This window comes from Mauremys reevesii, linkage group 8 (genome assembly GCF_016161935.1).
Source record: "Mauremys reevesii isolate NIE-2019 linkage group 8, ASM1616193v1, whole genome shotgun sequence".
NCBI lineage: Eukaryota > Metazoa > Chordata > Testudines > Geoemydidae > Mauremys > Mauremys reevesii.
In genome coordinates this window covers 8,453,070-8,478,534 of record NC_052630.1, presented here as the reverse complement: position 1 = coordinate 8,478,534, position 25,465 = coordinate 8,453,070, and the positions used below count along the sequence as shown (strand labels likewise).

At 46.3% G+C, this 25,465-nt stretch overlaps 1 long non-coding RNA gene across 1 annotated transcript in view; it reads right to left on the bottom strand.

Annotated features, from left to right (window-relative positions):
* The window catches only part of LOC120370839, a 92,814-nt gene extending 67,896 nt beyond the window's left edge, over positions 1-24,918 (bottom strand). The window contains exon 1 of the long non-coding RNA XR_005583985.1: positions 24,731-24,918. This is a non-coding gene — a long non-coding RNA (uncharacterized LOC120370839). The remainder of the gene's footprint in view (positions 1-24,730) is intronic.
* Positions 24,919-25,465: the final 547 nt, after the last annotated feature.

Here is a 25,465-nt window from a genome sequence, read left to right as displayed (position 1 = left end):
AGAACAGGACAATTTTGAGTGACTCATCCCTTGTTGCATACACATTGAGTCTCTAATGTGCAGGGGGTGGGGTGCTTCCCCTGGCTCCGCCCCCACTCCACCTCCTCCCCCAAAGCCCCAAACCCACCCTGCCTCTTCCCACCCCCAATCTATCCCTGTCCTGCTTCTTCCAACCCTCCCCTGAGTGTGCCCCCTCCCCGCTCCTCCCCCTCCCTCCCCGCGCCTCCTGCACACCGCAGAACAGCTGATCATGGTGGGCGGGATGTGTGTGGGGAGTGGGGGAGGCGCTGATTGGCAGGGCCACTGGGCAAGAGGCACTGAGGGGAGGAGGAGGTGCTGATAGTGGAGCTGCCAGTGAAGCACTAAAGGAGTCGGCACCTATGCCCAGTCGTCCAGTCCCAGCTTCTGGCAGCTGCAGGTCTAGGGACACCCAGAGCATGGGGTTGTGTCTCTGACCATCTTGGCTAATAGCCATTGATGGACTTCTATGAACTTCTCTAATTCTTTTTTGAACCCCGTGCACACAGCATCCTAAAACCTGACACCTGGTTACCAGCACGAACCAATGATACTTCTCACATAGTTGTGCTGTAAGTATCAATTTTCAGTCATTACAGCCAGTAGAATTGTTCATCATTCATCAACTCTGGAATTTTTACAAGCAGGTCTGACCTAAAAACCCAACAACTACAAATACCATTTTTCATTAAAGCTTGTAAATCAAACAAAAGAGAAAACCCTAATCTCTATCCTGTGGCATTTGGATGTACAAACCACACTTCTCAAAATGGAAAGTAAATTTATCTGGAAAGCAAATGCAAAGGATATTAGTGCAATTTAAATCTGCATTTTTGATGTGTGGCATTTTCCTTTGGAGTCACAGGCCTCTGTTGCAAGGCAAAATAAAATAAAATAAATCTTGGCTTTTAAGTAAATGCAGACGATTTCCTCAATATGGTGAGATTTACTGGATTACAAAATTTGTTATCAGAGATCTCATCTGCCAAAAAAGTGTAAATGTAGATCTCAGGTAGAAGGGGAAAAATTTCTTTAAATTGCTGATTGCTTTCGGCTAAGTGGGAAGCAGCGTAATCAACAGACAAATTCTGTTTGAGAAGACCCATAGTTGGTGGCTTTATTAGAACTAAAAGAAGTTAGGGCCCTACCAAATTCACTGCCCATTTTGGTCAATTTCACGGCCATTGGATTTTTAAAATCATAAATTTCATGTTTCAGTTATTTAAATCTGAAATTTCATAGTGTAATTGTAGGGGTCCCAACTCAAAAAGGAGGTGTGTGTGTGTGTTGGGGGTGGGGAGGAAACCACAAGATTATTGTAAGGCAGAGTTGCAGTACTGCGACCCTTACTTCTGCAACGCTGCTGGTGGTGGCGCTGCCTTCAGGGCTGGTCAGCTGGAAAGCGGCAGCTGCTGGCTGGGATCCCAGCTCCGAAGGCAGAGCTGCCACCAGCAGCAGCGCATGAGCAAGGATGGATTAGTATGGTATCGCCACCCTGACTTCTGCACTGCTGCCTGCAGAGCGGAGCCTTCAGTCAGCAGCCACCACTCTCCAGCCACCCATCTCTGAAGGCAGCACAGAAGTAAGGGTGGCGATACCACGACCTAAAATAACCTTGTGACCCCCCCTGCAACTCCCTTTTGGGTCAGGACCCCCAATTTGAGACACGCTGGTCTCCCCTGTGAAATCTGTACAGTATAGGGTAAAAGCACACAAGAGACCAGATTTCACAGGGGGAGACCAGATTTCATGGTCTGTGATGCGTTTTTCATGGTGGTGAATTTCATGGCTGTGGTAGGACCCTATTAATATACCCAGGACATATTAAGTTACAATACAATGTAATCTTCACTATATTATAATTTCCGTTAAAATCTACTGGCTGTTTGGCATTGTATGATTATATAGAGATTTCCTTCGAATGCTTACCTTGCATTTCCCTGAGCGCTGATGAAAAGCGTGCTGTGCACAATGACAAGATTTATTGCACCTAACACTCCTTATTATAGCTGCTCTGCTAACCACAGCAAACAAGAGATGAAAAGCAAATCATACAGATAAAGCCACAAAGGAACAAGAATTGGTCTCATCTCTAACCCTTCTACCTGCCATCAGCTCTGTATCTGCCATGTTAAAGGTTTTATTCCTACACTAAGAGAATCTACACTTCGATCTCTAACCACCATTTCCAAAGCTCTAACATTGGTCATTGGGTCTGGTTTATCTTGGTCACTATCAAGGTACATGATCCACAGCTGGGTGGGGGGAGAAAGTAGAGCTATCCCAAAGGCTATAGCTGTGAGCTAGTCAGCAGCGAGTGTTGCAAGAACGTCAAATGGGCAAATGTCATCCCTGTGGGAACGGAGCTTTGCCCTGCGGCCAGTTGAGAGTTGTTTGAGGCGCAGTTGTTCCTGAGTCAAAGTCCACCATTCCAAGAAGGCTATGGATCGTTACTGACTAATACAGTATTAAAAATATTTTCTTTGCTTTGATCCTGGTGCTGCTGGAAAGAGGATGCTGTCAAGCCATGACACTGTCATCATGTTAGCAACATTTTGCATCACAAAAGCCACGATTTGACCCTGGAGACCTACAAACATTAAATAAAAGAGTGAATTTCCATATCAAGGCCAAGCAGAGAAAGATAAACTCAGGTCACTCACTGCTCCCACCATTGAGCATTGAGGAAGTCTGCACTTCAGTCAATCTTAGCCCTTTATCCTTCACAAACACACACTGCAGAATATACACTCTAGTCCACATTTTTTATGGTCCTAGCTATGACCTAGGAAAAGACCATCCACAGACAATATCAGCAGAATAATGATCAATAATTCAGGAAACAATTTATATATAAAAATTAATATTATTTATATATGAGAGAGAGAGAGAGAGATTGATTGCATGTGGGCAAGGCAAGGTTTAGAAAAAAACAAAAACTGCTAAATGCTCTTAAGCCAGTCAATGGCCTCTGAGCAGTGTTCAACTTGGGAAGACCTATAGGTTGCTCACCAAGAAATGAGCAGCCATCCCGCATGTGTACGGCATCCTCCCCAGTGCCCCAGGCCTGGTTGGTCATGGTTGCAAAGCCCACAATCCTTGAACCTGTTAAGACAGCTCCGGCGGCAACATGGGAGCCCAACACCAGGGAGTGGTTCATCCAGTCTAGTAATGATGTGGGAGTTTTTGGTAGTGGCAGAGGTTCTCTCCTATTTTGACCGCTAGAGTCAACTGAAGGTGTTATCACTGGATGGAGAGTGTGCAGTGCTGACCATATAGGTTTTGCTGCAGCCAGTTGTCGCCCAGTATCACTTCTGAGTTGTAGCTACAAACTCCTGCAGTGGATGATCTTACAGAGAATTATGCCCATGAGAGAACAACTTTTGAACGATAGCGAAGCAGGTTTTCGACAAAAATCGAAGCACCAGTGGCCAAGTACTCCCTACTTATTTTGAGAATGGATTTCAAGACAAGAAGAAAATGGGAGCTCTCTTTTATGACCCTGCAGCAGCCTATAACACCATCCGGCACACTAGTCTGCTGGGCAACATGCCAAGAGCTCATCCTAGAGGGGGTGTCATGGTGACTGAGCTGGTGTCCTGAGAAAGACGTTTTCAGGTGGATCTCAGCCACAAAACCGTCACTTGGAGAATCCAGAAGAACTGATTTCTGAAAGGCTCAGTGCTGGCATCACTTTTATTTAATATATTCACCAATGACCTTACTGTATGCCATTTCCAGGCGGTTCGTGTAATGGCTGCACACACGCTGGATGGCTGCTGACAATATTAGCTTGGTTTCAAGGGACTGTGACTCCCAAAAGATTGAAGAGAACCTGAATAATGATATGGCTGCCATAGCCATACTGTAAGAAATGGAGACTGAAACCAAGTACATCAATGACCATGTCAACATGCGTCTACTTATGCCATGCTCAGAGCCAACTTGAGCTTAACATTTTTTTGAATGGTCAGCAGGTGGCATATGATCCAGAGCCAGTGTATCTAGGGATCGTCTACAAATACCATCTCACTAAAGTAGCTCAAAAGATCAAGAAATTGTTTCCTGAACAAACTAACTGGTAAGGTCCCTTTGGGGAACCAGTGAACAAGCCCTGCATAGTTCAGGCTCACTCTCTGCTACTCAGTTGGCCAAAACTATGCCCCAGTTTGGTTAAACTTTGCCCACACTAGACTCATGGATACATTGCTTAATCATACCATAAGAATTATCACAGGCATACTGAAGCCAGCAAAACTTGTATGGTTCCCAGTCCTAGCCAACATTCCACCACCCAACATCCGGCATCTGAATACAGCCAACAAACTGATCACGACAATATAGCAAAATGCCACACTTGCCACTGTTTAAGGATATATGGGATGCACCCTGCCACTGACTGTGTAACAAAACAAATAATTAGTAATTAATAATAATGTCTTTAAATTTCCATTATAGGAATCTAAACAATCAACCCATGTTCTCCCTGTTTTGATTGGATGTAGGGAACAATAAATGGAGATCTGCTAAACACTGGCACACAAGCCAAGGAAAACTAAGAATCCATAACCTCCTACCTTGCTATATGAAAGTACCGTGTACCCTCTTTAAGATCTAAGGAGCTAGAGGTCCTTTGTAAACATTGCTTCATACTCTGATAAGTATTATTAGTCACAAGCAGGTAAACTGAGGCAGACAGATTAGCAAATTGAGAAAGATCTCACAGCACGCCAGTGGCAGACCCAAGAATAGAACTCAGGAGTGCCGATTCCCTGCTGCCTGCTCGAATTCAGACATGGCTTCCCCTCCCTAAGCTAACGGATATTGGCTTTATTAGTCATTTAAAAAAAAAAAAAACAGCGTAGAGCCAGAGGGGAAGATACTTTATTGATCATCTGTAAGAGGACTAATGGCCTGTTTTCCCCTCAGAAGTTTCGCTCTCCTGGCAGTTTTAACTCACTGTGGGCTGTTTGCCCCAGGCTAGCACAGAGCATGCTCACTGCCTCTGGGTATGTCTACACTGCAATTCAACACCCATGGCTGGCAGGAGTCAGCTGACTCTGGCCCGCATGGTTAAAAATTGCTGTGAAGACATTCAGGCTCAGGCTGGAGCCTGAGCTTGGGCACCCTGCGAGGGGGGAGGCTCCCAGAGTCTGGGCTACAGCCCGAGCCCAAATGTCTACACCACAATTTTTCAGCCCCACGAGCCTGAGTCAGGTGACACGGGCCAGCCACAGGTGTTGCACTGCAGTGCAGACATACCCCTAGAGGCTGTCCAGCAGACAGATGCCTCTGCAAAGGATCCTGACACTGCTCCAGGAGGAGAAAAGGCAGCTAGTAAGGAGTATAAATCATGACGGGTCCTTCTGGGAAAAAAAAAGTCACCGATACCGAAAACAACATTAAAAATAAACTGGGGTCTACAGTCCAAACCTGGAGTATATTTAGAACTCCCAGAGTGGGAACGAAAGCAGAACATTCCGGGAAAATATTCAAAAAGCGTTCAAGGCAAGATGGAAAGATTTCCCAAGCACAGATTCTGAGTCAGGTTGCTATGGAGTTTGGAAAGGGGCGTTAACCTCTGACCCCTTATAACAAAATGCGATCCATGAACACCACTTCGTTTGGAGTTGTAAGCTGGACCCCAGCTCTGCAAAGGCATAAACTAGTGAGTAACGTCATGCACAGGACTAGTCCCAGTGAAATCAACAGGACTGTTCATGTGCTTAATTATAAGAGTAAGTGTTTGAGAGCTTGGGCTTTTCTGTGTAATAGAGAAGCTGCAGGTCTGCAGTCATGTGTGACAATGACACTAATAAGCACAATGACTTCCAAGCAAAATTTTGCCTTGCTGCACTTCCCAAGGAAACAAACCTTTCTGCTGTCTGGTGCTTTTACAAATCAGCAGCATCACAGATCAGCTGGAGACAGAAAGGGGAAAAGAGTAACAGGCACAATTCTGCACCTACTTCGCCACTCTAACACCTCCATAGGGCTGCAGGGACCTTGGAGAAGCCAGGGGCGGCTCCAGGCCCCAGCACGCCAAGCGCGTGCTTGGGGCGGCAAGCCGTGGGGGGCGTTCTGCCGGCGCTGCGAGGGCAGCAGGCAGGCTGCCTTTGGCGGCTTTCCTGCGGAGGGTCTGCTGGTCCCGCGGCTTCGGAGGACCTCCTGCAGGCGAAGCCGCGGGACCAGCGGACCCTCCGCAGGCAAACCGCCGAAGGCAGCCTGCCTGCTGTGCTTGGGGTGGCAAAATGTCTAGAGCCGCCCCTGGGAGCAGCACAAAATATTTGGCTTTAAGAGGCAGATTGTCAGCAGATGTAAATCAGCAGAGGCCCATTGACTTCAGTGGAGCTACATTGATTTACACTAGCTTAGGATCTGCCCTTGTGTCTATATACAATAGGAGTGAATATTGTATTTTGCTACCAAGACCCTCCTTCATCTGTCCTTCTGGGACAGCAAGAGATCAGCTTCCTCCAGGGTGGTATCTTGGTTACCAGGTTCCACTGAGCTGGAGGCTGGGAATAGTTTCAGGATAAACCAATGGAAGGAGCTCTGTTCCAACACAGGCCTGTATGCCATGGAGAAGCATCCCTACCGCCAGAGAGCACAGCGGCATTTCCTCCACCCGCCTCCCACAGGGGTTTTGCCACTTAAGGGCAACGAGACATTCGCAGAAGCCCTGCTGGTGCCAGGTGCAGACTCAGCATCATGGCCACACTCCCTCCTTTGCCAGCGCTGCCAACTTTCCAGGCTAGGCGGGTTCCCTTGAGCTCTCGCTTGCAGGAGGTTAGGCTTTTCTGCTGCTAGGGGCCCTGAATGTGCCACTAGCTCTTCACATAGGTAATTCTCTGCCAGTGACGTAAGAGAGGGACTCCTTCATCCATTCATGCAGTAGCCCAACACCCGTCCTCTTAGTCTTTCAGTCTGACACGTGCTCCATACATATTCCCTATCCTCATGGCATCATTTCTGCAGGTCTTGCATTGACATGATTTGTCAAGGTATTGCTAGGTGTTCCCTGTGGAAACGTATTATTCATAAAAAAAATCTGTCATGTCAATAGCTCCAAATTCCAAATTTTCCATAAAGGCCTTTAGCTACGATGGGGACAGATTCCAACACCCTTCCCCAAGGGAGAGCACATTAATGCACAAGTAATCCCATTGATTTCATTAGGGCTAGGTGTGTAGTGCATACAACACGACATGAGCAAGGGTGGTAGAGGGTGTCCCAAAGTCATGAATATTCATTTGCTAAGGAGGAGTCAAACTTTTCTGGTGCATCAGACCAAACTGCATAGACGAGAACAGGAAAAACAGAAGTTCCGGTCCCATGATTCAGGAAATGCGATGAACAAGGGCCAAACACATGGTCAGGCTTCAATGAGTCCCAGGGAGACTGGCCCCTTTTAGAGAGAAAATGCCAAAGGATTAATTTAGCTTCTATTGATTTAGATTAGCCACATGAACGGTGCTGGTTAGTGTCAGATTATTGAGGCAACTCTTTCTAGGTGTCCTGAGTCTGCAGCTGTAACCCCAGCTGCTAGCTCATCAGGGAATGAGCTTCTAGGAGAACGCTTATTGGATGCAAATGGCTGCAAAACTGGATCAAGGAGGAAACTTTGCGTGTGAGAGACAGAGCACATGTTACACCGTGGCAGAAAATGAAAAGCCCGAGGTACACTTTTTGGGGTTAGAGGCTGTACTTAATCAGAGCAAGAAAATTATTTGGTATAGGGCTACAAGTGATTTGTAGTTTATTTGTGCTATTCTAAACATTGCAGAAAGTAGCTCACTTCTTAGGTACTTATACAAATAGAACAGGTATGTGTGAAAAAATGAGAATTCATTATTACAGGCAAAGGAATGAAAATGAGCAGCTTTAACAAATTTACTGATAAGGATAAAGACAGTGAATTACAAAACAAGTGCTTATACTGTATTTACTAGTGTCCCCATGAGCATCCACCATGGACACAAACAACACTCATTCACGCCAGGTACAGCACTGTTTTTAGTCTATTTGCAACATGATAGAGTTTCATGGAGATTTCTGCCTTACTGATTTTGCCAAATGGAACATGTTTATTTCCTAGGGGCATTATGTATTTGAAGCTGTCTAACATATATAAAGGGCAGGAAAGATATTCTCCTCTCCTGCTTTAGCTGACTGTCAGCATTTAATTAATCTGAGGGCTGCAGGGCAGATTTTTAGTGCAACCAAAAAAAAAAAAAAAGAGAGAGGTTGAGAGACAAAACATCAACTTGTACTCTGAATGCCCCAGCGCATTATCATCATACCATTAAATGTATTAACTGGAGGCTACGGAGCTGAAGAGAGACCACTGAATACAGGTCACATTTCTCCCTGGTAGGACTCTGCTCCAGAAACCCTTTATCCTCCGCATCAGTTCTTTTAGTGGGAGCTTTCCTTGCTACTCAGTTTTCTAGGCTTTGGACCCAGGCAAATCAAGGTTTCATCTAGAAAGGATGTGTAAGGATGGTTATAAGGAAGGAGGTATTATGCATCCTTTACGGCATGCGGGAGCTTTGCCAGCTCATTGAGAGGACCCTGGGCTGCTGTTATTTAACATTTACATTGTCACAACCAGGTTGGCTCCCATTGTGCGAGGTGCTGTACAAACATATACTAAGTGGCAGTCTGCCCCAGCAGGGCACTCACATTGGGAATGACGAGGCTTGTACAGTATGAAGTTTTTATTTCTTGTTTTGCTCCCCACACATGCCCGGTGACTTTGAGGCTACGCAGCCTATCAGTCGACCCACTAAAAAAAGTCACCAATCTTCTTTAGCAGCTTTGGAGCTAAATTTAGAAAATTCACCTTTAAAAAGAAACCATTTTTTTTCCTATAGGTTTCTCTCCCTGTCAACACTATGGACTGTCAGCTGCTCTGCTACACAGAGCCCCTCCCCTAATGCCCTGATTCTCACTTCCAGACTGATGTCTCTGCAGAACCTCTCTCTGGTTTGCAGCAGCTAACCCCGCTAAAAGCCAATACAGAAAAGGCAGAATTTTTATGAGGAGTGACAGCCTCTGCAGGCCAGAGAAGGGCAAGTGCAGCAGAACACCATAAGGTGTGCACTAATTTGGGAGGGGGTGGGGGTGCACGGGATCTGGGGCCTCATCTTCAGAAGCACTGGGTACCTGCAGATCCAGCAGGAGCTGTGAGTGCTCAACATTGTGAAAATCTATCCCAACATGTCTCAAGATGTTTCAAATGTTAACAGTCTAGCTGCTAGGTCTCCTGCTAGGAATCCTGAAGGCAGAAGAGCAGAACAATGGGTGGGTCTTCTGGGGAGAAAAAAAGCAAAAAAAAAGACAGAGCCACAGTTCTTATCTTAATTCACCAAGAGATTGGGGTATGTGGATTCCTCCCCACCTTTTCTCTAGCATCCTCCCTGGTGTTCCAAAACAAACATCGGCAGTTCTGATGTCTTATGACAGATACATGTTCTCCAGTGCTTGTGAAGGTGGAATAGAATCCACGGTTACTGCCTTGTGACATATGACTCTGACCCATGTCATGGAGCCAGGAAATAAGAAAGATTTTCAGAGCCACCTAACAGGAAGCAGTTATCCAAATCCCTTGTAAGTAATGGGAATTGGGTATCCGCATCCCCTAGTGGTGTTGACAATCTCAGATCCTGCTCTTAGCAGCAGCCTGGCATGTCGTACCTTTATTGCATGGGGTTAGAAGCACAGGCACCAACTTTCTCAGTGCCGGTGGGTGTCTGTGGCCCCCCCCTGCCCCTTTCCACACCCCTGGCCCCATCCACATTCCAACCCCATCCCCAAAGTCCCTCCCCTAACTCCGTTCCCTCCCTGTCCCTGTTGGATTCCTTCCCCAAATCCCCGCTCAGCCCTGCCTCTTCCCCCAGTACGCTGCGTTGCCCCTCATCCCCACTTCCTCCCTGCCCTGTGAATCAGCTGTGTTGCGGCGCAAGTGCTGGGAGAGAGAGGGGAGAAGCAGGACATGGCGGCGGGCTGGCAGAGGCGGAGGCAAGCTGGAGCAGGGGGGCGGGGCAGGCCACAGGGAGCTGCCAGTGGGTGCTGAGCACCCACCAATTTTTTTGTGTGGGTGCTCCAGCCCCGGAGCACCCACAGAGTCGATGCCTGTAGTTAGAAGGAAATGGAAGCTTTGTCTACACCCAAATTCCAATTGGTTTAGTTAAACCACTTTAGTTAAACCAGTGAGCCTGTATGTGGACATTCTTATTTCAGTTTCGGGGCAGCTTATTTTGGTTTAGCCTAACCCCATTCTTAACAGATTTAAAGCTTATTATGGTTTGGATTGAATTTGCCCACTCTCACAACTCTATTGCAAGATTTGGTGTTTTCCTACAAGCCCCAACTCCTGGAGTGAAGTGATTATGCGAGAATCTCAGCTTTCAGTCTCAAAGTTCCTAGCCCTCCTGGCTGCCAGGAAAAGCTTGAACATGTGAGTGCACCCAAAAGGCTTAGAAATCAAATGGCAAGGGAAAAAGAACCCCAGATGTACCACTGGTGTTTAAAAAAAAAATCTCACAATTTTTAGGCAGTTGTTTAGGGTTAGCAATACTGTGAAATAAGGGCATCTACACAGCCATGGGCACAGGTTTAACTAAAGTGGTTTTAAATCAGATCTGAAGTTACACCAGGGCAACTGTGCATGTAGACATGCCCTAAATGTCTTGGTTTGTTCCACTTTGGCCAACCACCTGCATCCCTCCTTGCTGGCTACAGAGGCCCCACTCCAGAGCAGTGCTGCCTGTGACAAAAAGCTGACCCGTCCCCTGGAGTCCGGATAGGCTGGAGAGGGGCAGAGAGAAGGAACTGGCTTCTTCCCTCTGGTTGCTTGAGAGCTGCCCCTGCTGCCAGCTCTCCTCCAGTTGGAGTATGGAATTGCCATTGGAGGAGCAGCCAGAGGGCATGTGCTGGTGCCACTGAGGCTGCCCCGACATGCTAGGCCGAGAATCAGCTCTGGGCTGGGGAACAGGCCCAGGGCGCAGCCTGGGCATGTGGCCCCTGTGGGTACATCGACACTGCAATCAAGCACCCATGGCTGGCCCGTGTCAGCTGCCTCAGGCTCGCAGGGCTCCAGCTATGGGGTTATACAACTGCAGAGTAGATGCCGGTTTCCAGCCCAAGCCCGGACACCTACACTGCATTTTTTTATAACCTTGCGGCCCAAGCACCATGAGCCCGGGTCAGCTGTCACGGGCCAGCCGGGGGTGTTTGGTTAAGGTGCCAGAGCCCAAAGGGAAGGAGGTCCCTACTCGCTGTCTGCAGCTGCAAGGTGCAGGGGCCGTGGTGCTTGCTGATTAAAGTGACCGTGGTTGATAAAGCTGCGTGTGTTACCAACAGCAGTGCTGCAGGGATGGCTGGGTGGTTCCTCCCTCCCCAGAGCCTGTGGAAGGGGTCTCTACCACCAGGTAAGGGACAGGGCGAGGAAGCAAATATCAGCAAGGAGAGGTACCACCACCAATCACTTGTGTAGCATGTGTGGACATTCCGATGCCAAAATCCTCTAGGGTAGGCCAGGCTCGAAGGCTGCCAAGGGTGCGGAATCACCCAAATCTGTCTGTCTCTCAGCCACCATGCCAGTCTGAGCAGGGTGATTACAAAAACAGCAGGCAATCTAGCCTGCGCGAGGGTATGTTAACAAGCAATTAGCTACATGAAAAAAAAGTGTCACCACCAGTGTTTTGTTTTTAATCTTCCAAACTTGTCAGGGAATAGATCAGTCAGGGCGACAGTGCGGGAAATGAAGGCTTGCGCTGCCTGATAGGCGCACACTCGTTTTAAGTGGCAACGCATCTCTCTTCCTGGCATCAGAAGCAGATGGGAATCTGGCACCAGTCATTGATCCATCGTGAAAGGCGGGTGTTGATTGATTGGGCTTCCTTCGAACATGTTACTACCCAGAGATTAGAAAGCATGCTGCAATGATTTATCAGAATGTGCTGAATTTGGGGGAAGCATGGCTCAGCTATAAGCCACAAAGAGAGAAGGAAACCACCTTTCTTGGGCTTCAAACTGCTTGGCTGTTTCGTGCATTTCTAGGTTTATGGTTTTTCAAAACCATAACAGAAACCTACCCCCATCCTACTCCATGGAAGCTGGATCAGGTTACAGACAGGGGATTCTAAAAATGGTTGAGGTTGATATCTGTAGGCCTGATTTTCCATTACGCTGCACATTGTGTCATCATTATACCAGTGTAATGTGCTAACAAAGTGGAAGGGTCTACACCAGGGGTAGGCAACCTATGGCATGTGTGCCAAAGGCTGCCCGCAAGCTGATTTTCAGTGGCACTCGCACTGCCCGGGTCCTGGCTACTGGTCTGGGGGGCTCTGCATTTTAATTTAATTTTAAATGAAGCTTCTTAAACATTTTAAAAACCTTATTTACTTTATATACAACAATAGTTTAGTTATATATTATAGACTTATAGAAAGAGACCGTGTAAAAACGTTACAATGTATTAATGGCACCTGAAACCTTAAATGAGAGTGACTAAATGAAGACTCGGCACACCACTTCTGAAAGGTTGCCGACCCCTGGTCTACATCCACCTTGCACTGGTGTCAACAGTTACACAAGATGCAGAGCAACGGATGATCTGGCCCATATGCATATAAGAGGAAAGTCTTAGATAAATATGGCCTGTGCTATGCTAAGAGTTTGTCAGGCACACTAGCATCAAGACACTCCCAATTTTAGCAGACGGTTGATCGGATAGTAATTACATACCTTGCAGCTATGTAGCAGGAAGCAGCATGCTCCTCAGACACTATGGTGGTGGGCACCATAAGCACCTAAGCTGTTCCATCTTGTTTCTTGGCATGGGACAAGACCATATTTATTTTACCTTCCTTTATGATTATAGCAATGATAGTCACAAGCAGCAGGGCAGGGGAGCACAGACACATGGGCTGGAGGGCAGCTGCCACTCCAAAGAAGAGTTCTACCCCCACCCCCAGCTAAGATAGCATGAAACATCCAAGAGGTCTTCAGCTGACAGCAGGAAGAGAACCCACTGCACATGCTGCAAATGTGTTTGTCTACCACCAATATTGACAGAATAATTAAGGGGGTAAAACAGAGCACTACTAAATTGCATAATCTTGAGTGCTTAAAATTAAATAAAAATGGATGCAGTGAGTAGGGAAGTGCCTAGGAAGTTGCCCTACCACATTAATAAATTCTTTGTCATCCCATCTGCCTTCCCAAATGTTGAGTCCTGCAGACGGCCCTGGAGCCTAGACAACTGGAAGCTGGACTGCAGCCAACTCTGCACATGTAAAGGCACATTCAGCCTACGATGTTTTCTGGCATTGGATTTGAGCGTCTTTCAAACAAATAAAGATGCTGAAGGGGCATTATAATGACTCTTTGAATATTAGTCACACTCCCATTAGCGTTTGATTTTTTTCCTTTCATAGAGTGAAGCCAAACTCACGAGAGATCTGGAAGGGATCAGATCTGCTCAAGGGTAGAGAAGAGACAGCTGGGAATACCTCTGGAAAAATGTGAAAAACACAGCATGTGTTGGGAGCAGTGCCTCTCCCTCATTATTCCATGGAAATACAGGGTCTCTGATCCCTCCAAAGAGATTTCGCATCTCTGAGACAATGACCATCTGTCGTGCAGCATGGGGAGCTCATTATTTAAATTGAGAGACTATTCCCTGCTGCCATTTTCTCTCACATTCTGCTGTAATAGAATGCCTCACGTATTCCATCATCCCTGGCTAAACAGTGTGATATGGTGCCTTGCCTTAGCTCATAAGGTTTTCTTGCATTCTCTTTTCCTACAAGGTGCCATTGCTTAAGACTTGATTAAAATACGACAATTTCCGGTCATTCTAATAACCAATCAAGTGCAAGGTGGAAACCAGCATCTTAGCAGGACCGGTGCCTTAATTTGTGTACCTGTAAAGGTGCCTGCTGTGTCCCTTAGACTGAGACCCAAGTGTTTCCAAGCAGGGCCAGTGGTGCGCATGAGGCCACATGAAGACTCACCTTCAGTTCCTGACACCTGGGCTTAGCAGGGGCTCAGTGTGCATGTCCTAAAGGCATGAGTTACTCTGCTTGTATTTTTATAGCTGCCGAATGCCTCCAAACAGATTGCTCTGCACTACCAGAGTAGCCACCAGAAACCGTCCTCATCAGAACATTCCAATCCCATATCCCCATTTCTATAGTGCCATCTTCTCCAGCAGGGAGCACGCCAGCGGAGATGGATCAAATGCCGGGTAGCTCCCCTAGTCACTGGTGACTTCCTGCCATGCTGGCAGGCTTGTTACATTTTTTAAACAAGCCAAAACTCATTACTAATTGCACTGATAAATCCGCTGCTCAAAACAACAGGTCATTCAGTGAGTTAGCTGGGGGAGGGGAGACTGGATGGGAGAGAACCCACCTGGGAACATGGATCCAGTACCCCTGTTCCAGTCACTCTTGTATTGTTAATCCCACCCCAGAGGATTGGGAATAAGAAACGGTGTCTGTAACCAGAGGAGGGGTTAGATTCTAATGGTTCGAGTGTTCAGCTGGGACTCAGGAGAACTGGGGTTCAGTTCTCTGATCTCCGCCAGACTCTCTGTGTGATTTTGGGCAAGTCACTTAAGCCCCAATCCACTAAGGCATCTAAGCCTGGGGTTTTGGTGCTTAAGTCCCAGGTTTAGGCTTCACTGCAATTCACAAAACTCCTGCTGAATGCTGCTGGCACCTAAGTTTTCAGGGTAAAATTTCCCATGGTGCTTAAGTTTCTGCTTCTGCGCACGTGCACTGCTGCTCTGCTCTAGGGATCCGGAAGCCTATCTCCTGCCTAAGCCCCAGACCGAGCCATGAACTGGGGGAAAGATAAGCAGACAAATGCCTACCTGGCAGGCATGTCCACAAGCTGCCTACCAGATTGGGTCCCAGGCAAAAGTTGGCTGGTGGTGACACCACCTAGTTTATAACTTTCAGCCCAGAGGTTAGAGCGCTCAGCTGGGATTTGGGCAGAGGGGTGGAACAATTTTTATAGTGGGGGTGGCTGATGATGAAAACCACAGAAAACAGGTATTTGGTGTTTGTTATTACTACTTCAACCCCCACTTCTAGCACCACTGGATGTGGGAGTGCTAGGTTCACTTCCCTCCTCTTCTGGAGAAAGATTTGAATAGGGGTCTCCCACCTCTCAGGATAGTGCTCTAACCACCAGGCTATGGGATATTCTGATGTGGTGCTTTCTCAGTCTCCCCTGTTGAAGCTGTTCTGCTGTGGATAAATAATAAGAGAGTGATTGGACCAAGGTGACTGGGCCCTGGGTCTCCCGCTTCCTGGCCTGACTATACCACTGTGGATAAATACTGACAGTCATTGTGGGAGAGGGAGAACACAACTCTGTAATCCAGTGGTTAGGACACCCCCCTGGGAAGTGGGAGGTTCTGGGTCCAGTCCCTTTGTGGGTCCAGGTCTTAGTCTCTCTGTTCCAGATCCAGAAAGATATGGCTTCTAACTTCCATGAATTCCTTTCTGGATCTGGGCCTCAGTTCCCCATCTGTAAAATCGGGAACCTAGTACATCCCTGCTTTCTAGGGGTGTTGTGAGGATAAATACAGGGAAAACTGTGCAACACTCAGATACTACGGTAATGTGTGTGTGGGGGGGGTGTGTGTGATACAAACACCTGCCGATACGTCTACACAGAAAAAAAAAATCCACAGCATGTCGTAATGGACTACAGTCTACACAAAATGCCCAGCTGAGAGAGTCAAGGATGTCACGGGCATGAAAACACCTCTTCCCTCCCTGCAGGCTGGCAGTGTGGGGATGCTTGTGCCCATCAGGGCCAGAAAACATGGGGCAGTGGGGCTGGCAATCCCACACTTTTCCTAAGCTATAAATTACTTCATAACATACCTCTAACAAAGGGAGTTTTAAAGCCATGCCACTTCACAACCTTTAGAAAGTGCTCAGAGATCTTGGCCCTCCTGCAGCTCCTTCCTGCTGAAGTATTTTACAAAAAAAAAAAAGTAAAAATCTCAAAATGCTGCTTAGTATTTTATATCAATTGCTTCTTATTTTCAGTATAAGGCCCATGTAATACAAACACAGCCAATGGTAAGAATAGGAAGATACTTCATCGAAAGATTATTTTATATTCTACAGACAAAGTGCCAGCCTGTGTTCATTATGGATATTGTCACATCACAAGAGGCGAAAATAGCTAGTGACAACAACAACAACAACACAGCCTGCTGCGTCCGATTGCTTCACACCCTATTTATGTTTTTAAGAAGGGAGTGGGAACCATTGGAATGTTGAAATGGCATCAACTATTCTCTCACTCCAGAACAAGACTGAACAAGTATGTGATCACGCAAGTGCTGAATTCCAAGTGACCCCAAGGCAGGAAATTCTGAGAACAATGCTGCTCCAGTAGTGATCGTGCCTGACATCTATCAAGCAGAAGCAAAGAAATGTTTGATGAACACACTAAGAGACTGGACCAACACTGGTAATAAGTGGGAGGGAAGAAGCTTGGCCCAATGTAACAAGCCAGTAGAGCTGTGCCGCTTGAGAATTCATGAAAGAATTCTATTAAATGCCCCTAATCAAGGTGGTTTGGTGGGGGGAATATTCCAATTATGCCTGGAATTCACTTTCTATACAGAGTTTTTCCACACTGCTGACCATTATAGACTGAGATGTCAAAGGAGCCTAGGGGATTTAAGCAGGCAAGAGCAGCCAGCTGTGTGTGCTGTGAATGGTCAATGAGGAACTCTGTCTGGGCTAAGGCCCGCAGTCCTCAATCTGGCAAGGATTTCATTGGAGCAAAGGCAGGAGACCTGACATTTATTTGACTGTTGTTCTGTAAGGGCTAAAATAATGGACCAAAATGACTTGAGTGGGGATTTCCTCCTTGAAACCCAGAGTGGAATGCGGGCGGTCAGACTGTACCCCCTCCATCAGCATGGAAAGTGGTGGGGTTGGATGAGCATCCAGCTTCGCTGCAGTGTTCTGTCCTTCCCTCAGATCCTGTGGTGGGCACTCGGTGGGCCTGGGGATGGCCATGCAGGGAGGACTGTGGAGTAGGCAGGCTGGGGTAAGCAAGCACTAGTGCCCTGAAGACCAGGGCACCAAGGTAATTCCACCCTGTGCTGTTACCTTCCCTTCTGGGGAGAGCGGACTTCCAGAGGCAGCTGCTGCTGTTAGGGTAGGGCACTGGACTGGAGGGAGGACAACAGGAACCCACAGCTGGCGTGGAGGCACAAAGCCTCCTGGCCAAATCCACATCTCCCTCCCCCACGGGAATGATTTGGTAGGAACTCCACAATGGGACCCTCAGAGTTTTCTGACTCCTCCCACAGGTTTTCCCATGGGACAAAAGGATTTGAAGCCCCAGCCAATGGGAGTTTCCCACAAACTTTCAGTGGGCTTTGCCTCGGGCCCCTGCCCTGTGCCTTTACAGCAGGCTAGGGAAGGATGGCAAATGTGGCTGCCCTCTGAGACTGATGAAATCTGGCTGTTGGCAGGGTCTGTTTCACCTGTTGCTAGTGAAAAGGAAGCCACACACAGTTCATTACCATGAACTGCTGGGAAAATGACAATGTTTGATTAATTTGCCATGCATCTGAATATTCATTTGATCTCTCGGACATGAAACGGTTCAAAAAACAGACCCTTCCTGCCTTAGTCTTAAAGGAAAATGCAAAATCCTGTTTGTAAGGAAGGGAAAAAAGATAATTGTCAAGCTGCCACCAGCATTTCACAAGGAATATATTAAATAATTGCATGTGCATAATTCATCTCTGGAGCTGCTTTATAAGCCTCTGTTTCTGTGCACAACTGTTTACGCATTACAAAAGGGGCATAACTCAGTTAGCTGAGACATCAGAATTGCAAAGGAAAAACTGTATCCCAGCAAAGCTGGCAGGAAACAACCAGTACAATCCATCTGTGGTACCTCTAGGGCACCCTGTGACCTTAGTATATCCCAGTCTTTAATGTCATCCCCTCCACAACACCACTCAAAGGCAGGACAGTGCTACTGTGCCCATTGCACAGAGGAGGAACTGAGGCACAGAGTGGCTAAGGGACTTACCACGTTCCTACCAGAAGTTTGGGGCAGAGCAGGGAATTGAACATGGATTTCTCAGTTTTTAGGCTGGTACCCTAACTACTGGAACATCCTTCCCATACGACTGGGAGAGATCTGTTTTCAGAGTAAAATACAGGCCAGCCTGCACTACCTTTACCCACACTGTGTGCTACCTTCCCCCTAGCGGGCTGCTGGTAGGCACGGTGCTACCCAAGGTAAGTAAGGGTATCGCAATCTGATCCTAAATATGCAGACATACTAGAAATGAGTCTCAATGGCCCAAATTTCTCCACGTAAGTGAAATTCTCACACAGGGTCTAGCTGAAACTCAGGGGCCTCCTGCAGATTGTGCAATGAGGGGCATGACTTGCATCACCATAGAGCATGCGGAGGAATAGAGTCAGCTAACATGAGGATGTTCCAATAGCCACAGTGGAATCCAATGGTTCTTAGGACAGCTGCAGAGACTAGGCCAGTCGCATGGAAACTCGCTGGGCAGGGCAGACATCTTGTGCCCCAGGGCTTTGCAGCTGCTTTCCCCCAGACCCCTCCCTCAGCACCCTGGCCCTCTTGCCAGCAGCGGCTCTGAAATCTACACTCAAGAATGGGGATACATCCTAGGGAGAGGGAACTTCCAGCAGTTAATGCTGACTAGGCAGCTTAGATAGGTGCTCTATAAAAGCCTCTTTGGTATCCAAACATGGGCACCATCTCCTGCAAAAGAATTTCCAGTGGGAAATAGAATGTAGGGAAAGGCACCAGTTCTTCTGGCTCCACCCTCAGAGGGCTGAGTCCAGAGAGTGAAGGCAGCTGGACTTCCAAGGGATCAGAGAACTGCATGGCATGGAACCAGAGCTGAGGGGAGCACATGGGCCAATGTTTCCATTCAGCTCCCATTAGTTCTTGCTTTCTTCCACTTGACGTTTGCGGGGTTACATTTGTAGACATAGTGGTTTCAGTCTCACAGCCAGCATCCAAGATGCCAAATTGCTAGTTAAATGAGAATTCAAAAGAAGATTTTTAAAATACCATGAATACCATTTGGACATATGCCTACAGGCTGTTTATTTTTAAATGAGATGTCACATGTAATTTAGAGGCTAGACTATGTATTTTTTTCACTTTTATTTGCACTGCTGTAGACAGCTCTGTATCAGCTCACGCCTTCATTCGAGGCGATAAATGAAAAATGGCACCATTTTTCTGAATTAAAGTCCAAATATTTGACATGTCAATACCACCTACCTGAACAAAGCTCCACAGATTCCTAGAGCAGGTGTCTAATTTGCATGTTATTACCAACAAGAAAGATTAATGCTTTACTACATAAATACATCCTTTACTATGCTGAAATAGTGACAAAAACAGGGCTTTGTATACTCCCAAAATTGCAAAGAACAACAAAATGCCATGAGTTCATTTTGTCCATTCTTGTATTATTATTCTTCAACTGATCCGTCTTCATAAAATAAGAATCCTATAGTTTGTTTGGGGTTTTTTGGGGGGGGGAGGGGGAAAAGAGGGGTTTTAAAAGTGGCAAATAACTTTTGGTGTAAATGAACCAAATGTGCATCCTACGGGATAAATATGCTCGAGTTGGGTAAATCCCAGTTTGGATACAATGAAAAACAGATTCAACACTTTAGCCAGAAGTTGAAATAAGGTTGCTTAACTTTTTAATGGCAGTATTTTAATTAGACCTTTCAGATTTTGGCTGGAACAAAAAGTGCGAGTACTGGAAAATTCTGCAACGAGTTCTGCTTTCATTCGTAACAGTGTAAGTCCAAAATAACTCTATTGACTTTGCTAGAGCGTCACAGGGTTCACCCTAGCATAAGAACTGCACAGCCCAATTGTGCAGCCCCAAGAGAGTCAGAAAAGTTTGGGTGAGTTTCAAATAAGCAGCAGATTTTTATTTTTTTTAAAGTTGTTTACTAAACTGGATTTCTGAACCTTTTGAAGTTCGTAGATCTCAAGGCCAGAAGGCTCCATTATGATAATCTAGTTGGACCTTCTACATACAGGCCATAGAATTTACCCATTGATTCCTGAAGTTGAAGGAGAGGGCCCTCTTTTAAGCTTCCCTGCAGCTCTCTCTGGCCCTGATTCAGCAAAGCACTGAAGCATGTGCTCCAGATCCATCCATGGACATATGACATAGGCACGTACTTAAGTGCTCTGCTGAATTGGGGCCTATAGCCCAATAGTATTCTCTAAAGAAGAGACAGAGAGCAAGGCCCCCAATTCAGTAAGGCACTTAAGCATGTGCTTAAGCTTAAGAGTTAAGCATGTGCCTAAGTGCTTTGCTAAATCTGGGCCTAAATGAGGAAGGTTGCCCAGCGTGGTCCAGCTGGCTGCTGAATAGGCTCTCTGGGTGGAGAAGCCGGACAGACATCCTTTTGCTGGTGTACTGCTGCAGAAGGCATGGAGTGCTTCTTGCTTACTTCAGAGCTAGTCAGATTAACATTCCCTAGTGCCAATACGTTTCCTTGACACTGTAGCATAAGCTTTTAAACCATCTGAGAATCATATTTTGACATAACTTGTCTCAGGACAACAACATGAGTCCTGTTATAAGTAAAGCACAAAGTGGTTTATAATAGAGGATAACCTACAATAATAGAAAAGCTGTTTTCATACATACAGCAAGTGTAAATCAATTATTGCTTTGAACAAAAGATTATTGGATTTTTAAAATTACCTAGTTCTAAGCATACAAAGAGAAACAATCAAATTAGTCAAAGCACGTGTTTCTCCCATTTTCTAATACACTAAGGTACCTCACAGACCAGGCTACAGAATAACTATGGTTATGTGAACTAAGGGGGTTATTTCAAATGATTACATATGAATCAGAGGATTAATCTTGGTTTTCAGAATTGATTAGTATGTTTAGACTGTGGCATTTTGATCTATCTATTGATCAGCATTTTTTTTTAAAATGTGCTGCAAACTGCTGTGCTATTCAAAGCACTATCATTTTTCATCTTCACCAGCCCAATTAATAAGGCAGCAAGATTCCTTTGGGCATTAGCAACTTCCCGAGTGTTAATATCGTATTAAATATCAAATCAGCACCACTTTAACTTGAATCAGTGCAATTAAAGCAATGCTGGGTGAAAAATTCCTAGCAAATGATTTGAGAAATGCTGCCTCTTTCTGTTCATGATCATAAAAGCTTATGATTTCCTCAAAAGTCTTCATTATTCACAATGATTCACTAAAGAATTTCTACAAACAATTTGTGGTCTGTGTGTTTAGACTTTGCTTTCAGGAAATAGTCTCCAATAGTCACTTCAAATTCATTGGTCTCAGACCCTCAGCTAGTGTAAATCAGCATAGTTTTATTGAAGTTATTAGATTACACTGGCTGCCTGGGCCCCAAAGGGCCATTTTATCAGCTGGGGAGTGAGCGTAGAGAAGCTCCAACCATGTCCGCTTTCCTCCAGCCTTGCTCCCTCCACAAGGAGCTGGGATGGGGTGTAGGAGCCACCACATGGCTAAGGGAATCCTCACACCAGGGTTAAGACTGCTTTGCTCTGGTGGAGCAGCCCAGAGCAGCCTTAGCAAAGCCCAGGAAGTGGTCTAACAGTTTATATTCATTACCAGTGCGATTGCGCCCATGTAAGGCTTTGGGTAACACGAAATGGCAAGACACAAACTCTTCACCACTACCAGAAGGATGCACCCTTAACCCAGTCAGACTTTAGCCTTAAGGTATTGGGACAAACGACACAAAGTGCCTCCCTGAACCCTCTGAAAGGAATCACTAACTCTGGGCCACGGTGCTGAATATTTATGCCCCAATTTCTTTATTGTATCAAGACAGCCCTGGCAGTCCAGACAATTTCCCCATGTAATGGAAACGGCAACCAAATGGATGCAAGAATTCTAAGAGAGCAAACTTAACTCCATGCCAATTCTCAATCTTTTGCCCCAGTTCCTTTCCATTGTATGCTAGAAACCCCCTGCACCTTACTTAACAAAGGAGAACACCTGATTTCATACTATAGATTTGCCATGCTTTAACTGTGGTGCATCTGCTGGTGTAATTAACTAGTGATCAATAACCAGAAAGCTATTTTAAGATCAAGGAAAGGTGAAATGAAATATCTAATGCATATTTAATCAGACTAGCAATTACTCTATCATTAGCCCTTGTGTTCCAATGGCTCTGGTAGTCCGTGTTACAGGTCATCAATAGATTAGTGATGAGATGAGTTAACAGGTACTCTCGGGGTCAAGGACTGTTTTCTTTACTATGCATTTGTTCAGTCCCAAACACAATGGGGACCTGATCTTGGATTAAGCCCCATCACTCCTCTATAATTGAATCACTCTTCAATTATTGTAACTTATTGCAGAGAACTATATTGCACCTTACAGGCACTTGTCAAAGACATACCGACAAAAGCACATTGGGAATGATTCTGGTCTCAACTGCACCAGTATAAATTCAGAATATTTCCACTGACTTCAGCAGAGTTGCTTTGCATTTGCATTGGTAACTGAGATAAGATAAGATCTGGCTCTAGGGTGACCAGATAGCAAGTATGAAAAATCGGGACAAGGGGTGGGAGGTAATAGATGCCTATATAAGAAAAAGCCCTGAATATCAGGACTGCCCCTATAAAATCGAGACATTTGGTCACCCTATCTGGCTCAGTTTGAATAAGAGTATTTAAAAAGACGCTTGCTCTCAATCTGCAAAGCAGTATACACTTATAAATGCAGAAATCATTAGAACCAGGCCTCTGTTCCTCACTTTTGATGAAACTAAAGGACACTCATGTTTCCCCAGACACATGAAAAGCTGAATGTTTAGTATGCTTGCTTTTGTCCTGCAGTATGTCTGCTATATTGAAATACTACCATTTTACAGCAAATGCACCATATAGAGTCTGAACCATTGCATCACCATTCATTTGTGTTGGCCGAAGGAGCTCTGGTGAAAATGAAAGCGACGTGAAATCCCCACTTAACAATAGGCAATTACCCCAGAGCTTGGCAGGATGGCTGAAGATACGAACAGGTTTCACAGCGACCCTGATGTAGCAGTTCGGGGTGAAGTTTCATACCAAGAGAACAGTTTGTAAAGTGAAATGAGGAGTTTTGGGGAAGCAGGAAGACCTGCCTCATTTGGGATTTAATGCCAAACTCTTTTTTGGATTTTATAGGCAGGGAGTATCCACAAGTCTCTATGTCCCACACTTCCTCATATCCACTCACGAATGCTGCTTAAACAGCTCACCAGTGCCAATTAAAATCTCTGGGCCAGATCCTCAAATCGGCAATGTTCCACTGACTCCTGCTTAATAGAGCCAAGCCTGTTTACACCAGCTGAGATCTGGCCTAATGGAGCTACACTCACTGCTCAAATTATGATGGGGAAAAAAGTAGAGGAGAGGCCCTGAATGTCAAGCGGCTTCCTTTAATTTACAAGTAGTGGGACATAAGGGGTCCATCAGACAGAAGTTAGGTAGCTCCTAAAAGTAGTCAGGGGCCCTGCCCTCTCCAAGACCCCCTGTAATTTGGGTGTAGCCCAAGGCCCTGTGTGCTTCAGCAGCCATGGTGGGAACTACACATTGTAGGGTGGAGACTACAAACACGTTGCATGTTGGGAGAACTGCTCCCCAGTAGCAAGTTTTAGCATGGAATCTGGGAGTCTGAGGTAAGCTGAAAGGAGGCTGCTGGACTGCAATCCTGGTCTATGTTTCCTCACAGAATAAAACTTTGTCCCTGGTGGTTTCTCTGTGTGGGCCTGGTCTGAGGTGAATACACGCGGCACCCAATGCAGAGTGCATTAAGGAAGCTCAGGCAGGGGCGGCGCTAGACATTTCGCCGCCCCAAGCAGGGTGGCACGCCGCGGGGGGCGCTCTTCCGGTTGCCGGTCCCGTGGCTCCAGTGGACCTCCCGCAGGCGTGCCTGCGGAGGGTCCACTGGTCCCGCGGCTCCACCGAAGGCACGGGACCAGCGGACCCTCCGCAAGCACGCCTGCGGGAGGTCCACCGGAGCCCTGCCTGCTGCCCTCCCGGCGACTGGCAGAGCGCCCCGCCGCGGCATGCCGCCCCAAGCAGCGCTTGGCGTGCTGGGGCCTGGAGCCGCCCCTGAGCTCAGGACTAGTCCCCCAAAGCTGTGGGAGAAGCCACCAGGCGGATTTACCCAATCCCAGACTGGGATGGTGAACAGGAGGGGGCATTACACAAGCACTGGTTACACTGGGGTAAAACCAGTTTAAGTCGTTTCAGAATCAAGCACACAGATCCCCTTTCCAGCTATGTGTCAACTGTTTCTGGTTTGCAAAAACATGCAGTAGTTTAATAAATCAAAATTCAGCTGCAATCTTAGTGTGAAAAGGAAACTGACATTTCTGCTGCCTGCTGGCAAAGTCTTCTCTGACTTGGAATTTAGCACATGAACGTCCCCACACAAAACTCTCTTTCTGCCTCAGTGAACTATTTATAGGGGGAAGCCAAGGAGATTCCAGACCTGAATTATCAGTTCCCTGGTTCTAGACATTCAGTAACTCACCAGCTCCAGGGACTGTATTTCCCTCTCTCTCTATTTTCTGTGATTGTATTATAATATGTTAACTATATAACTAAATGCCATTTACCTTGATCTGCAGCTCTGGGAATTTGAAAGTCTCCTCCACTATTTTCCCTGAGGTAAATCAGGAGCAAGTCCATCAGGAGAAGGATCAGTCCCACTGGGTGGCTAGCCACAATACACCCTCTTCTCAGACAGCTGACAAATTATCCATGTTTTTCTCACATGCACCTTCCTGGTAAGGACTTGTACTGTTTCAGAGACCACAAACCAAAGGCCACTTCACTATTCCTGGGCTGACTAGTTAATTATTCAGAATGCACCTGTGTGCATGAAGGAACAGCCAGCCCAGGGAGCAAGAACAGCACTGATTACAAATAACATGAAAAGAATTTTCATGTTTGGTAAGTCTATAAAAGTAATTAACTCGTTAACCTCACTCCCAGCTACTTGCTACTGGTAGGAGGATCAGCTTGCATTTCAGTGTCACTGAAGGACACTCTAATAACATCATCAGGAGATCAATGAGCTCTAACCAAATTAATTAACCCCAGAATGCCAGTGGAATGATAAAAGCATGTGTATCAGGAGGATTCCTGGAGTGAAACACAGAGTTCACTACAGCAGCCTTCCTCCAACAAAGCTTATACGACAGCACCAAACTTTCTTGACACTGAGGATTTGCCCTGATTTCATCCAGTGACACCAGTGCAAACAGATAGCAGTTTTGCTCATCTACACTATTTGCATTGATGGAAACAAGCTGCACTGATGCAAATCATGGCTTATGGTGCTTTTGCCC